This window comes from Mustela putorius, unplaced genomic scaffold (assembly GCF_011764305.1).
Source record: "Mustela putorius furo isolate JIRA1106 unplaced genomic scaffold, ASM1176430v1.1 tig00003846_pilon_pilon_pilon, whole genome shotgun sequence".
Classification (NCBI taxonomy): Eukaryota; Metazoa; Chordata; class Mammalia; order Carnivora; family Mustelidae; genus Mustela; species Mustela putorius.
In genome coordinates this window covers 20,522,507-20,540,062 of record NW_025421999.1, presented here as the reverse complement: position 1 = coordinate 20,540,062, position 17,556 = coordinate 20,522,507, and the positions used below count along the sequence as shown (strand labels likewise).

At 35.2% G+C, this 17,556-nt stretch overlaps 1 pseudogene; it reads right to left on the bottom strand.

The window, feature by feature from the left end:
* Positions 1–13,904: 13,904 nt before the first annotated feature.
* Positions 13,905–14,412, bottom strand: LOC101677893 (annotated as a pseudogene).
* Positions 14,413–17,556: the final 3,144 nt, after the last annotated feature.

Sequence of the window (17,556 nt, the reverse complement as noted above, 5' to 3'; positions counted from 1 at the left end):
GCTGCCTCATCTGTAAAATGTGAATAGTAACAGTATTTATCTTCTGGGGTGATTTTGAGGATTAAATAAGTTGATAAATGTAAGACCTTAGAATAATGTCTGATATTTAGTAAGCATTATCATAATTGTTGCTATTATTATTATTTTTATTGCCAAATCCTTTTTTTAATACAAATATTTGTTATTTGAATTTTTACTGTCATATCTCTAACTTCTTTAAAAACCCTCACAAACCTTAGTTTATGATATAAATGTGATATAAATGTATAAGTACATTTATACAAGTATTTATTTGAATTTTTACTATCATATCTTTAATTCTTTAAAAGCCCTCACAAACCTTCCCTAAACTTAATTTGCAATATTTTCTTCTCTACATAAACTAATAATTTGATTTTCTCCTTTTCCTTCTCCTACATTTTGGAAATGAGTTAGTCTATGTCCCTCATCCCTACAACTCAACTCTGCTTTGTTTTTACCCATTTTATGCTGTTTGTGCATAAATATCTGAGTTCTGGACTCAGATAAGACTTTGGGGACTTTGTAGAATCTAGAACATCAGAAGATCACATAACGGTTCTTTTGTTGTGGGCTCTGGTCTTGGCTGTGTGACGTTGTGAAAGTGTTCAAATACCTTGTGAGAGTGTTCAAATACCTTGATCCCCAGTTTTCTTCAACTATAAAATGGAACTAAGTAGTGTTACCTCATAGAGCTACCTCATAGGGCTACCAATTTAATGAATGAATGAATGAATTAAATTTAGATCTAATTGACATATAACATTATATTAACTTCAGGTGTACAATATAGTGGCTTGATATTTGTGCTTATAGCAAAATGATCACCATCATAAGTCTAGTTAACATCTATCACCACACAGAGTTACCACAATTTTCTTCTGATGAGAATGCTTAAGATATACAGTCTAAGCAACTTGCAAATGTATGGTATGGTATTGTTAACTATACCATGTTGTACATTGTATTCCCTATTTATTTGTTTATTTATTATTTATTTTTTTAATAACTGGAAGTCTGTACTTTTTAACCCTCTTCAACAAGTTCACTTACCCCACCACCTCCAGTTCTTACAACTACCAATCTATTTTCTGTATTCATGAACTCATTTATTTGTTTTTGTTTTTTGGTTTTTTTTTTTTTAGATTCCACTCATAAGTGGGATCAAGTGAGATTTTTCTTTTTCTTGTCCAACTTATTTCACCAAACATAATGTTTTTAAGTTCTATCCAAGTTGTTGCAAATGGCAAGATTTAACATTCTTTTTTGTGGCTGAGTAATATTCCATTGCATGTATATAACACACCTCCTTTATCCATTCATCTAACAATGAACACTGAGCTGTTTCCATATCTTGGCTATGATAAATAATGTTGCAATGAACATGGCGGTGAATAGGTCTTTTCAAATTACTGTTTTCATTTTCTTCAGTTAAATACCCAGAAGTGGAATTGTTGGATCATATGGTATTTTGTTTTTTAACTTTTTGAGGAAACTCCATACTGTTTTCTACAGTGGCTGCTCTAATTTACATTCCCATCAAAAGTACACAAGGGTTCCCTTTTCTCCACATCCTTGCCAATAGTTGTTATTTCTTATCTTTTTGATGATAGCCATTCTAACTTGTGTGAGGTGACATCTCACTGTAGTTTTGACTTACATTTCTCTGATGATGAGTGATGTTAAGCACTTTTTATGTACCTGTCAGCTATCTGGATGTCTTCTCTGGAAAAAGACCTATTCAGATCTTCTGTTCATTCTTTCTTTCTTTCTTTTTTTTTTTTTTTTTAAGATTTATTTATTTATTTATTTGACAGAGAGATGGAGAGCACAAGTAAGCAGAGCAGCAGGCAGAGAGAGAGAGAGAGAGATAAGCAGGCTCTCTGCTGAGCAGGCAGCCCGATGCGGGGCTCGATCCCAGGACCCTGGAATGATGACCTGAGCCGAAGGCAGCTGCTTAACCACCAACCCAGCTGCTTAACCAATTGAGCCACCCAGGCACCCCTCTTCTGTTCATTTTTAAATTGGACTGGTTTTTTGCTATTGATTTGTATGAGTTCTTTACGTATTTCAGACATTAACTCCATATCAGATATATGATTTGCACATATTTTCTCCCATTTAGTGGTTGCTCTTTCAGTTTGTTGGTGGTTTCCTTTAGTGTGCAGAACTTTTTAGTTTATTTTTACTTTTATTGCTTTGCTTTTGATTTCAAATCTAAAAAATCATTGCCAAGATCAGTATCAAGGAGCTTACTGCCTATATTTTTTTGTAGGATTTTTATGTTTTCATGTTTAAGATTAAATCTTTGATCCATTTTGAGTTAGTTTTTATTTATGGTGTAAGATAGTAGTTTGCTTTCATTCTTTTGCATGTGGCTCTCCAGTTTTCCCGACAACATTTATTGATGACTGTCCTTTCTTCTTTGTTATAAATTAATTTGCTATATATATATGGATTTATTTCCAGCCTTGCTATTCTATTCCATTGATCTGTGTGTGTTATGTGTCATTTAAATGAGACAATTTCTTAGAACACTTAGCACAATGCCCAAAAAATGTTAGTTATGATTATGATTATGATACAAAACTGGAGGGGTTGATTCTAGCTTCCTCTCTTTTAACTTTCTTCTCTCCCTCAGATGTTTTTCTTCCAGATCTTAAATAGTAGTTCTAATGCTGAGAAAAATGACTATATGCAGCTTCAAAAAGTTAGTGTTTGTGGAGAAAAAACTACAATATTGGATGTTTTAGAGGGATATGTGAATTTAGGATTGTGGAGTCCATGACTGACAACTACTGAGAGCCAGTATAATGTTTTTAGGAGGGTAGAATCTGGAGCCATACAGCCTGGGTTTTAATCCTTGTTTTTCTGCTCCCTAGTTTGTGTGATCTTGGGCAAGTTACTTAACCTCTCTGTGCATCAGTTTCTTTATGTATAAAGTGGGTTTGAAATATCAGAATATTTAATAAATAGTTATTTTGTAAGACTGTTGTGAGAATTCAATAAGTTAAAATACGTAAAAGAATTAAGATGGGGGCCTAGCCTTTAGTAAGCACTGTACACATGTAAGTTCTTCAACTACTGATCTTTAATGGCTTTTCCATCAGCATGGGAGGTTTTCCTGTGACCACAATCAAAGTGTTCTTATTTCCTTTATACTCAAAATGTTCTTTTCCTTTACACTTAGAAAGTTAAATTTTTATAGTATATGAATTATGTATATATTATAATGACATACATATTACACAATTATATTATTTATATAATAATTTTTTTACTTATCCATTTTACTGACACAATATGATTGATTGTGGTATAGGAGAAACTTTTTCTCTTTAGCCTCTATCTGTATGAATAAGTGAGATGGGAATAGAACCAAAGCACATCTCTGATGTGATTCATTGGGGAATGTCTAGATGGCTGAGAAGCAGTGATCGATGTTTCCCTTTTTCCTCCACGTGACTCAGATGCTTAAACAGGCATGGAGAACTGAGTCAACTGAATGTTTTGGCTCAGTCCATTTTGTTTGTGGCATAAAATCCCACACAGTCTCTTAAATCTCTGGTGCTGTTTTCTTCTGTTTAGTGCACCTGAGGTTAAAGTTTTATATTTTAGACTGAAAGTCACTAGCAAAAGAGATTTTTTTGAATGGGTTTCAAACTGTTTTCATATAATACCTTTTTTTTTTTTTGCAAAGTTTTTTGTTTATTTTAGATAAATTAGGCTTTGGATATAATCACTTTTTAAAACATAGATTATAATTAATATCTGTTCAGATTTATTATTATTATTAATTTTTTATTAACATGTAATATGTTATTTTCCCCAGGGGTACAGGTCTGTGAGTCATCAGGCTTACACATTTCACAGCACTCACCATATTATATATCCTTCTCAATGTCCAACACCCAACTACCCTCTCCATACCCATCCTCCTCCCAGCAAACCATAAGAGACTCTTAATCTCAAAAAACAATCTGAGTATTCAGATTCTTTTTAAGAGACAGCATGGAATAATAAAAAAATTCATTTATTAAACAAATGTATTTTAAGCTTCTAATAAATGTCAGCCAACTGTGCTGGGTGAAGAAAGTATATGTGCATACACACATTGCTGCCCCCTCCCGCTCTTGATGAAAAGATATTTCTTCTCTTATAACGTCTGGTGGAGAGACAGATATTAATTTAAGAGTCATGTAGATAGAAGCATAATTATAATTGGGGTAATAACATGGTATTGGAGAATATATAATTGTATATTAGGAGAAGCCAAAGAAGTCTTCCTGGAGGCGGTGGCCCTTGAGCTGAGATCTGAAGGATGAACAGATAATAACACTGAAGAGGAGTCAGGGACTTAAGGAAGGAGATTATTGCAGACGGGGCATCTATATGCAAAAGTTTTTGGCAGGAGGGAGCATGGACTGGGTTCTGGAGAGCCCAAAGAAGGTGAGAATTGCCAGAGTTCAGAGGCAAGAAGGAGTGTCGTGAAATAATGAGGCTATAGAAGGAGTGTCGTGAAATAATGAGGCTATAGAATTAATTTAGACAGGAGCCCAGAGCAATTAGGGCCTTGTGGGCCATATTAAGTACCCATGTTATCCCAAGTTCCCTGGGAAGGGACCCCTCAGATATTGAGAGAAGCTTAGGCCTTGGATTCTAGTAGATGGAAAGAAATGAAGAAATGCTAAAAACAAAAAAAAAAACAAAAAAAAAAACCCCCAAAGTCCCCTAATAATTAGGGCTATAATATTTATACTCTCAAAATATAAAAAATGCAATTCAGTATAAGCATTATATTCACAAGAAAGTTACAGAATTTACCAAAGATCAGTTTAAAGTATACCTCAGATGGTATGGGTTGGTAAAAGGACACCAGTTTAAAGTTGTATGATGAGCTATCTTCTCTCAATCCTGGCACTATGTCTCTGTGACTATATATAGATCCTCATTTGGAGGTAGGGCCAAACTTTCAATCTGTGGCTTTTTATGAATGTGAGGCCATGTGGTCTCTGTGACAGGTTGTGAATAAGTAACTATTGACATGTCCCGCACAACGGAAAGGGATGCAGCCAGATGTGTGTATTAAAAAAACCCTCTAATTAGTACTGTATGTTGGCTACTTGAATTTAAACAAAACAAAACAAAAGTGCTCGATAAAAATGGACCCGATTTTAGAGGGACCAGCAAGAATCCAGAGTTCTCATTTAGGAGACTATGGCAGTGGTCCTGACAGGAAAGGCATGTTGTGGCTGATGGTTGTGGAGTTGTAAAGACACAGATAGCTTAGTTAGGTCTTTGTTTAGGATGAATGATAGTGAGCAACCACGATTTTGGACTTCATGGAACCAAATCCCCAAATTAGAACTAGAATTAGGGAAATTGACTGAAAGGTAAACAAAAATCACTAAATGACACCAACATAGTGATTCTTTTTTTTCTCCATATAAAAAAATCTTTTTATGTTTATATATCTGGATATATTTTAAACTTTTCATTTTCCAGACAACTATTTGTATGTATAAATAATCACCTGAGTATGGAAATAACACAATTTACACACGTCAGTCCTAACACAGACTAACTCTTTGGTTTTGTTTTCAATGCAGAAATTTAACAGAATTTGCCAACAAATATTTATTGAGCACCTACTATGCACCAGGTAATAACAGATTTTAGCTTATGATCTGTAAATTTTTATCCCCACCCCCATACCTTTATAACATGAGTGGTAATTCTGAAAAAATTTAAACCACTTCAACTTCATTTTGAATAACTTGGAAGTTAAAAGTATTAAAAACATGAAAGGAAAAAGAAGTTACTTTTTTTAGTTTTTGAATATTGTATGCCAGCTGTCCTAAATGTTTTAAGAATCCTTTTAGCCTTTTCACCCTGCCTTCCCTCTGTGTGCCCAGAATAATTGATTATCCGTGTGTGATCCTACAAGCATTGCAGCAAAAAGGACAGAAAACAATGAACAAAGATAATGGGTTCTCACATTTTGCCCTGCCTACCTTTTTCTTTCAAACTAACTTAAGTTAATAAAACTTCCCATGAAAGCCTTTGAAATTTCATCATGGGTTTTGTGAAAGAGGTGAAAGTTGACCTAGAAGGGCCTGACCTATAACTTGACAGCTACTGGAAGTCTAGCCTCATAATTCAGAGGTCCAGGGACAGCTTTGCCTATAAACTCAAGTCTTCATTTCACTGACATTTTCAGGTTTAGTCTCCTTGAAAATGCTAACAAAAGTGAAGCATATCATTTCTCTGCTTGGGATAGCAATGGTGATGTTTATGGAACCATTTGCTGTCTCAGGGGTAATCTCCCGGATAATTTGGATTAACCTTATCGGGTCTCTAGATACCACATTACTCAGGGTGGATGATCTCCAGAATAACCTTTCCAGATCCTAAAGTTTTAACCCCAGCACCATGTTTTATCAAAAAACTTTCAACAGAAATCCATTGAAAACTACCCACCCAGGCTTACTTCAACCCTTTTGGTCTGAAGTGGCCTTCAGGCAGGCAAGAAAACATAATGTTTTCTGTGAGTAATTCTAATTAGAAAGTAGGGCAACCTGACATTTTCCTCTATTGACTTTTTCCATGAGACAGTTGTTATGTATCAATGTGCCTCACTCCTCCTATTTGTCTGGGTTTTGAAATTGATTACCTGCAAAAGGGGGATGTAGTACTTTTGTTAGTTTATTAGCTGGTGGAGAGAATTTACTTAAAGGAGTGAAGAATTTTCCCCAAGGAAGAATTTGTCTTTTGGAGAGGCAAGTGAGAGAATCTTTTACGTGTATTGATCAAAAGTCCTTCTGGACTTTTTTGTTGTTGTTGTTAAGGAAAGAGAGAGGTTAGATGCCTTCTGAAGCTGGGATCAACCCTGAAATTCTGTCACAGTCAAGACTTCTACATCCTAATTAAGCTTGCTTTTGTGAAATCTAATTATGTTCATAATTACTTTCTAGTCTTATAAAGCTAGAGCTTAGAGTTCCAGTGTAAGACTATGAATTTCACTATCTCAAAACTGAAAAATAGTAATTACAACAATGAATTTATTTTATTTTTCTGTTTTTTAGAAAGTGCAGGCCCAGGTGAATCACTACAGTTTTTCAGGAAAATATTCATCCCATTTGAATCAGTTTAAAGAGGGAGAGCAGAATAGCAGCAGCTAATAAAATTAATGTCATATCTGTAATTGATAAGAGTACTTACGGTCTCAATTGAATGGGATAATAGAAGGAAAAAAATCACTTTGCATTCTTTATATTGAAACTTGTCCTTCTGAAAGTGAGATTGTATATATACATTTACCCGATGCTCATTATTTTCTAAAATTAATCTGATTAGGGTCCATTTAAACATAGGGCGAAGGAAAGTATTAAGGTTGTCTGTGCTCAAAAAACAAGATCCTATTGCTGATTTACTTTATAAAATAGCTTGAACTGACAAAGTTATGAGATCCAACAGTTTAACCTTAGAAGGGACAGACAAAACACTTTTTTCAAAATAATGATAGTTTCTATTTCCCTTTGTGCTTGAGGGTTTGCATGTATAGTCTCATCAATCCTGACAACATTGTAAACTATATATTATCATCTCCATTTTGTAAAGGAGAAAAACTGAGACTCAGACTCAGGAAACCAAGACACCTGCCTGGGTTCACCTATCTGGGTTGAAATTCTGCAGTGGAGGAACTGCCATTGTAACCTTGTCTGTCTCTGATGCTCATATTCTTTCCACTATGCACCACGCCTACAAAATGCTTGGTTGCTTTCTGCTGTATCTACTTGAGAAGAAAACTAGAGAGGTTCACGGGAAAGGCCAAAATATGGGGATGGGAAATGGAAATGATTATGGGTGCAGTGGTGTTTTCACTGGAGAGTTACATATTTGGATAATAATGTGTAGAGCTTTAGCCAGGCAATTAGAGGATGAACCACTTAAGCTAGCTAAAGGAATTTCCATTGAGCTTGGGAGTACAATTTATTAGAAAGATTAAAGACTGGTTGGACCATTTCCTTGTCTCAGACCAATGGAATAATGGAAAGAAATTTTGCATTCCAACAACAGAACAATTCCCTGCTAAAACTGGAGTGTGATATTTAAATAAATAATAAGAATGATAGTTCTCATTTATGGGACTCATCCTAAGTATGAAGCTTTTTAGAAATGCAATATTTTTAACCTTACAACATCCTTGTTTTATTATTTCTGTTTTACAGTTGGGAGAAAAACAAAGAAATCAAGTATCCAGGAGTTTCCCTTAGGCTGACAAATATGTTCATCTTGATCTTGAGTCTGCATTCTTTTTCTCCAAAGAGAATATTTGATATACTTCCTTACCCATTGCAGGTTAATATATCTGAGAAGAAAAGCTTTAAAACTATATTTTAAGAGTAACAAGTTTTGCATATCATATTGGAGGTACTGGCAAGGTCACCAGCATGTTAGGTGGGATAGAGTAGATCTTAGAGAGGAGAAAACTTTTCTGATTTTACTTTTGTATCTTAAGCTAGTATGGTCCAGAAACAGTGGTGGAAACTTTGGAGGACCACTTTTGCTTTGAGGTAGGCAAATGGTCTTAGACAAGTCATGTAACTTTGCTGGGCCCCAATTTTCTTTGCCTACTTCAGTGCTTGGCATATAGCAGGAATGAAAATGATACATGATATAATTAAGCTCAGATTGCTAATTTTTGGAGTTTCTTTGAGTTCTAAATTCTGTTACTCAGGCATAGTAGCTTTGGTTTCTTTATTCTTTCAAAGAGGAAAATTGTGCCAACCTATTTGGCAAGGTTATCATGGGAATTAACTAGTGTATTTTCCAAGTTATGGAGGTCCTACAGAAAAAGATAAGAAGAGCACATCTTCTTTCCTTTTAAATAGTTATGATAACTTTTATTTTTTTATTTTTATTTTTTTAAAATTTTTTATTTCTTTTCAGCATAACAGTATTCATTGTTTTTGTACCACACCCAGTGCTCCATGCAATCCGTGCCCTCTCTAGTGCCCACCACCTGGTTCCCCCAATCTCCCACCCCCGCCCCTTCAAAACCCTCAGATTGTTTTTCAGAATCCATAGTCTCTCATGGTTCACCTCCCCTTCCAATTTCCCCCAACTCCCTTCTCTTCTCTATCTCCCCTTGTCCTCCATGTTATTTGTTATGCTCTACAAATAAGTGAAACCATATGATAATTAACTCTCTCTGCTTGACTTATTTCACTCAGCATAATCTTTTCCAGTCCCATCCATGTTGCTGCAAAAGTTGGGTATTCATCCTTTCTGATGGAGGCATAATACTCCATAGCGTATATGGACCACATATACATTTGTCTGCTGAAGGGCATCTTGGTTCTTTCCACAGTTTGGCGACCGTGGCCATTGCAGCTATAAACATTGGGGTACAGATGGCCCTTCTTTTCACTACATCTGTATCTTTGGGGTAAATACCCAGGAGTGCAATTGCAGGGTCATAGGGAAGTTCTATTTTTTAAATTCTTGAGGAATCTCCACACTGTTCTCCAAAGAGGCTGCACCAACTTGCATTTCCACCAACAGTGTAAGAGGGTTCCCCTTTCTCCACATCCTCTCCAACACATGTTGTTTTCTGTCTTGCTACTTTTGGCCATTCTAACTGGTATAGGTGATATCTCAATGTGGTTTTAATTTGAATCTCCCTGATGGCTAGTGATGATGAACATTTTTTCATGTGTCTGATAGCCATTTGTGTGTCTTCATTGGAGAAGTGTCTGTTCATATCTTTTTTAAAGATATGAGCATTTTAAAAATATGACTGTCTGTTTTGTGTGTGTTGAGATTGAGGAGTTCTTTATAGATCCTGGATATCAACCTTTTGTCTGTACTGTCATTTGCAAATATCTTCTCCCATTCCGTGGGTTGCCTCTTTATTTTGTTGACTATTTCCTTTGCTGTGCAGAAGCTTTTGATCTTGATGAAGTTATGATAACTTTTATTAATATTTTGCATTGATCAGATGTTACAAATGTGTCAGGTTAACTATAGAGAAAATAGAACCTTCCCAGCAAGTTCAAAATCTGAATACTCTAGTAATGACACTAGTATTAGTAACCGAGTTTATTATTTTTTAAAAATTTATTTATTTAATTTGAGAGAGAGCAGAGTAAACAAGAACACAAGTAGGGGGAGAGAGGCAGAGGGAGAGGGAGAAGCAGGATCTCTACTAAGCAGGATCTCTACTAAACAGGCAGCCCAATGTGGGGCTCAATCCCAGGACCCTCATGACCTGAACCAAAGGCAGATGCTTAACTGACTGAGACACCCAGGTGCCCAGTGACTGAGTGTAAAATGTGACTTCATGCCAATGTTTGAGAGAATCTGGTCACATATATTGTAGCACAGGAAAGAATCAGACTGGCATCAGCCCAGACACGGCTAGAAGGAAGAGAATTCTCGGAAACCTTGTTCTATTAGTGGGATTTTCATACTGCTCCTTGTCTTTGTGGTTTGGGATGATAGCCATTGTTGCATGGTCTCATAAAAGATGGAAGTCAGATGTTTTGTGCACTAGGCTTGTAGTTTGCTGTATGAAGGTCAATCATCCATCTTGCTTCCCATTTTATTAATTTTTTGAAAAGTTGATAACTTTTCAAACTACCATCTGTTTATTGTGGAGATTGATAATGACTATACAATCATCTGAGAAAGTTCTATTTCTAAGACAACTATATGGAAATTACATATTTGCTAAGCCTCTGAAAGATCAAAATAAATTAGAGGCTCATATTAATAAAATGTTCCAAGTGGAACTTATATGATTTTATCACTCTTTTCTTTCCTAAAAGCCTTATGAACAAAAGAAAAGAAAAGAGAAATAAGGAGAAGACTGTTTCTCTGTTGGCAATGAGAAGTGTGTCATTTGCAAAATCTCCTGAAAACATGGTATTTTCTTAAACCACGAGAGTGGACTTTTGTAGAAGTGTTAGTGGATTTCCCAGATTTGTACTAATAACATGCAGTGATTCCAAATTATCATTATACATTTACATGTAGAGAAAATGAATCAACAAAAACAATGTTATATGGGAAAAATACAATAGTCAGATATTGGGTGATGATTTTCCATTAATTAAATATTCATTTATTCATCAATGCATTTATTCATTCAACCAGTAGTAAGCTCCTAGTACTGAGCTAGGTGATGAGGATAAAAAGATAACTAGTTTCATGTTTTTTCATTTAATTTGTTCCTAATTAAAATTTATAAAATTTACTTTGATAAATAACTTACAAAAGTTAAAAATAAGCTATCCCTATATTTCTGTTAATATGCACATTTCTCTTTATTTATGAATTTATTCTCTGCCAGAAATCCCTATGAATGGGGGAGAACCTTGAGTACTCTGAAGTATCTATAATGAGAAATATACATAAATTAAGAAATAATAAGATACTAACACAAAAGCATGGTGCTTGCTAGAGACTCTCCCCATTGCAAATGCAAGAATATTTTAATATTGAAACATGAGCTATGTGACTGTAGTATTGACTCTCCTCAAATATTTAAAAGGGTAAACCATGAGTGTATCTTAGATTAATACTTTAGAAAAAAACTTTCTTTTATTTAAGAACTGGCTTAAGAAAAAAGAAAAAGAGAGGATTGGCTCCATATCTGAAAAGTCAAGACCTTCACTCACATGGTCTGATCCAGGGACTCAAATGACTCAAAGGTTATCTTTCTTTCTTGGGTCTGCTTCTGTGTATTGGCCCCATTTTTTGAGCAGGTGCCTCCCTCATGGTGATAAAATAGCTATCAGTAGTTCTAGATTTAGGTCCTATTGTGCCAACAATTCAAGTGTAAGGGATTTTTTTTTTTTCCAGTAGTTCCAACCAAAGTGTAAGGATTGAGTTTCAGTGGCTCTGGTTTATCTGTCTTGGGTCACATGCCCATCCATGGAGCTGGTTAGTGTCAGTCTCATCCAAACTACACGAGGATGAGGAATATCAGACTTCTATTACTAGAAGGAGAAGGCAGTAATACCATGTCCATTATCTTATTTTTAGCAATATGTAGTATCTAGAAAGAGCCTATCTGTTCTCTGCCTTACATCACAGCAGAGGATTCCACGGTCAGCTGCCTCTCTCTCACCCCAGTGCATTAATTTTTCGCTATCTTACACATTTGGGTTTGCTCATTAGTCTCTTTATGAGACCATGGTTTACAACCAGGGATTTTCAGGACTGTGAAATCCTTAAGTAGAGAATGTTTCCATTTATAGAAGAAAAATTGGTCTGTGCTATTTGGCCATATGGACTGCCTTAGTGAAAGACATATATTATGTCATCAAAATCCCTTGATATTGATATAAAATCAACTTATATAGAGCAGGATATATATTTTGCATCCTCTTTATAAAGAACATTTAATACTATGTATCCTCAAAGAAAAAGCATCATGAAGTTGTATAAACTACATTAGAAATCATTTTTCATTTGGAAATTAAATTTTGCATCCAACTGGGTGGTTATACTTAATCTAATGATTTCTGAGTGTTTAAAATAGTAACATCTGCCAGTGGACTCATAAAGGAATCTATACATCATAAGAATCAGAGCAGTATGAAACTTTTAAATTTAACTTCCCATGAGGATGCAAGATTGGTATACTCCATTAAATAATATATATAAGGAATTATTCAATGAAGTTTCATTATATTGGTGACCACCCACTACTATTTTATTTTTGCATGAGTTTCTGAAGTCTGAAAGATTAAAACTCTTTATTTAAACTAGCCCTTGTTATAATGTGAGACCCTCAGGATTAAAAAAAACCCATTATTTAATATTAACTATAAAATGCTTATTGGGGGTAGTAGAAACTAAGCTAGATTCCTAGTATATCAATAAACCATTAACATATAGGAAGAAAAACTCAGGAGGACTTAAATAGAGCATAGGAGGCACAAAAACACCTCAAAATATATAACACAGGAATAGTTACAACACAATATAAAAGCAATACTCTTAGAGTGGTATGAATTCCATACTCTGAAATAAAGCTAAATTATCTGAAAGCATTCATACTACCTGAACTTTTAGAATTACTGGGGAGTAATTGGAAGTAGGAGCCTCAGAAAGTTTACTATTGTTTATCAGAATATTTATTCTTAGCAAGCGGGTGGGTGGGTAAATACCCTTTTTTTTGATTCTCACGTAGATTTGGGTTTTAGTTTAATCTCTCTAGCATGAAAAATGGTCCCTAGTTTATATCAATAAAAATTTCTGCTTTGAAGTAATCTGGACAACCTTACTATAAAAACTCCCTAAAACAAAGAAATCCTTTAAGCAACACAAATTCCAGAAGACTGCTTGGAACTTTCAGGAATGAGAACTGCGATTTAAGAAAAGCCATGAGTAACAACTTCACTAGGAAACTTTGATTTCGTGAGTCTGAAACTATGTCTTGCATTGGATTGTCTTACAGGGACAACTTTGTCAGCAGAATTTGTCTCAAATTCATTGTGATGTTTTCCATTTTGTTTTTCAATGGAGTTGATTTTAGGAAGTGACTGCTAGTTCTCATTATCATAAAGAATGATCAGTCATAGGATATTATTTCCCTTTTCCAGTTTTATTTCCTATTTGTTTGACTTTTTAAAAATTATCTTGTGCTTTTTACAATGTGTGCTCTGTGTGTGTGTGTAGTGTGTGATAATACTGCAGCTATTCTGAGTTCTGGACTATGCAGCATTCCAACCAATAATGCAGAATTGATATATGATGAATACAAATTTTATTATTATTGCATATATAATAATTATTATTTTCACCATTTTTTTCAGTATGAAAGTAGTCATTTATTAAATGACCAGATTATAAAAATAATCATGGTAGATACTTTAGTTCATCCTTCTAATATGCCTATTGATCTGGTCTTCCCTGTTACCAGCATGTCTACCTTCTGTAAAATGGGTGGTCTTTTTCCTTCATTCCCTTTTGAGGAGAAGATAGCTTGAAGGTCAATAAAAAGTTGTTTGCTTCTTCGAAATATTTTCCAGCCGTACGGATCTGCTGAATCAGATCCTCCATGCAGATGATGCCATACTTACCAAGATATTGAGCAATCACTGTATCACCTGTCAGGGCAACTCACTTGTTGATTTTGCCTTCACCACACTCTTAGATCAATTCATTTACCACTTCAGGGGTGGGTCCCCCCATGCTATATATGGTTCCACAGTTCTGAGCATGTTAACTGAAGCTTTGTTGAGCTTAACAAAGGTGCCATTGAAGAAGCTGCAACACCTCTGGAACCTTTGGGCTCACACCACTGCTACCTCTGATCCTGATGACAAGCACCAATATGGGTTCTGCAGGTACATAGGAGTTTCCAACTTTTCTTGCCATCCTGACCTTTTGAATCTCAGTTCTCTAGATCTGCCTATATTCTTTGTGGTAATGCTTAGCTTTTTGATAAATAGGGTTTCTCCTTGCTTTTCTTTTCTTTTTTTCTCCTTTTCTCTCTCTCTGTCTCTCTCTCTCTTTCTTTCTTTTTCTTTTTCTTTTTTTTTTTTTTAAGATTTTGTTTATTTATTTGACACAGAGAGAGAGAGAGACAGCGAGAGAGAGAACACAAGCACAGGGAGTGTGAAAGTGAAACAGGCTTCCTGATGAGCTGGAAGCCCAATGTGGGGCTATATCCCGGGACCCCAGGACCATGACCTGAGCCAAAGGCAGACACTTAACAATGGAGCCACCCAGGTGCCCCTCTCCTTGCTTTTCGAAGCATTTTTTGAGCAAACTACTTTCTCAGACATTTGATCTTCAACTCTGAGAAATTGCTTTGCTTTTTTCTTAAGGATTTCTGGCACCATAGAAATCCTCTTTTTCTTCTCTTCTGCATCCTCTGTGGTTCCAGCTGGAAAAGACTATTTTTACCATTTAAAAAAAGATTTTATTTATTTATTTAATTTTCAGAGAGAGAGAGAGAGAGAGAGCGAGCACACAAGCAGGCAGAGTGTCAGGCAGAGGCAGAGAGAGAAACAGGCTCCCTGCCAAGCAAGGAACCTCATGCGGGACTCGATCCCAGGACCCTGGGATCAGGACCTGAGCCGAAAGCAGCAGCTTAACTGACTGAGCCACCCAGGCATCCCTATTTTCACCATTCTTAATGCACTATGCTAATAACTTTAACTTTCATAATAAATCTAAAAGGCAAATATTTATATCCTCATTTTACAGACTAGATAATTAAGACTTGGATAATTTGGATTAAAACTTGGGTAAGTATTATGTTAGCTACAGATTTTTTGTAGATGTCCTTTATCAGGTAGAGGACATTCTCTTCTGTTCCCACTTTGCAGAGAATTTTTATCATGAGTGGATGTTGACTCCTGTAAAAGTATTCCTTTTTTCATTGAGATTATCTATGTTTAAAAAAATTCTTAATAATGAATTACATTGATTGATTTTAAATATTGAACCAGCTTTCTATTCCTTGAATAAACCCCAGTTTGTTTATAATGTATTATATTTTTATATATTACTGAATATGATTTGTTAGAATTTTGTTGATGATTTAGGCATTTGTGGTCACATGGATATTGGTCTGTAGTTTCTTATAATGTCTTATTTCTAGTTTTGGTATCATTGTGATGGCAGCTCTTAAAATAAGTTGGGAAGTGTTTTCTCAATTCATTTTCTGGAAGAGATAACATAAAATTGATATTTTTTCCTAGAAATGTTTGATAAATATGTTAGGTAGAAATCTCCCGTGAAACCATCTGGGCCAGGAGTTTCCTTTGTGGGAAGGTTTTCAATTTCTTTAATAATATAGGAATATTCAGGTTATTTATTTCTTTTTCAGTGAGTTCTGTTCATTAAAGTCCTGGCCCATTTGATTTAAGTTCTTGAAATCACGAGCATAGAATTGTTTGTTGTATTTCCTTATTATCCTTTTAATGTCTGTAGGATCTCTTATGCCTGCTACTGGTGATTTATATCTTCTCTTTTTTCTTGGTCAGTCTGTCGAGAGGTTTACAAATATTATTGATCTTTTCAAAGAACCATATTTTAGTTTCATCAAATTTCTGATTAAAATTTTGTTGATTTTTGTTCTTAGATTTGGCTTTTTCTAGTCTCTATTTGGTTTGGGTTTACTTTTTTCTTCCTTTTCCACTTTCATTATCGAGACCTTTTTGTTTCTTTCTTTTCAAAGACTTTATTTATTTGGAAGAGAGAGATCACAAGCAGGCAGAGCAGCAGGCAGAGGGAGAGCGAGAAGCGGGTTCCCACTCAGCTGGGAGCAGGTTCAGTCCTGGGACCCCAGGATCATGACCTGAACAGAAGGCAGATGCTTAACCAACTAGACCACCCAGGTGCCCTGAGACCTTTTTTTTCTAACATAAGATTTAATGTTATACATATCCCTTTAAGAACTCTTAGCTGCATGCTGTAATAGTTTTGATATTTTATCTTTTCATTTTCATTCAGTCAAAATATTTTCTAATTTCCCCTGAGACTTCCTCTTTCACCCATGGTTTATTTAGAAGTGTGTTGTCTACATTTTACAAATTGAGGGTTTTCTGTTTTTTTTAATTAAAAATCCTATTTACTTATTTGTTGGAGGGGTGGGGAACAATCAGGGGAGCCCCAAGCAGAGGAATAAGCAGGCTCCCCACTAAGTAAGGACTTCAGTGCAGGACTTTAATGTTAGGACCCTGTGATCACAACCTGAGCTGAATTCAGGCAGATGCTTAACGGACTGAACCACCCAGGAATTCCTATTTCTCTTTAGATTATACAGTTTAATATCTAGTTAATCATAGTTCAAGAACATACATTGTAAGATTTCTATCCTTTTAAAGTTGTTATTGTTTTAGATTATCATTTTTTCTTTAGCTAAGAATGTCCTTATTTTGTCATCATTCGTGAAGGGTATTTTTGCTGGATGTAGAACTCAACAGTTCTTTTCTTTCTATGCTTTAAAGATGTCCTGCTTTAAGGATGTCTTAGCTTCTTTGTCTTTTAAGGAGAATTCTGAAGTCAAAATTTTGTTCTCCTATATGTAATATATCATTTTTCTGTGGCTGCTTTCAAGATTTTAAAATTTATCTTTGTCATACAGTTACTTGGTTGCTATTTGTGCAAGCTTTTCTTTGAGTTTATGCTGTTTAGGGTCTGCTGAGCTTCATGAATCTCTAAATATATGGCTTTCAACAAATTTCTTCAAATTTTTCTTTCTGCATCAATCTCTTTCTTCTCTCCTCCAGGGAGTTTAATGACATAAAACAAGAGAAAAACAAGTAAGAATAAATGGGTGTCTCTCATACTCTTCAACTCACTGTGATCCCTTTTCCCAGTCTTCTCCCCAGAAAGATAGGTTTTCTCAGAGGTTTTGCTGCCTGTATCCATCCTCAGTTTTGCATTGGCGGTCACTCTTGGGTCAAAGCTGGATGATAAAGGAGGAAATAAGATGGCAAAACTTACTCCTATTATAGATCATTCTTTAAGCCTTGGTTCCCTTGTATAATTTTTCACAGTTGCCTTCTA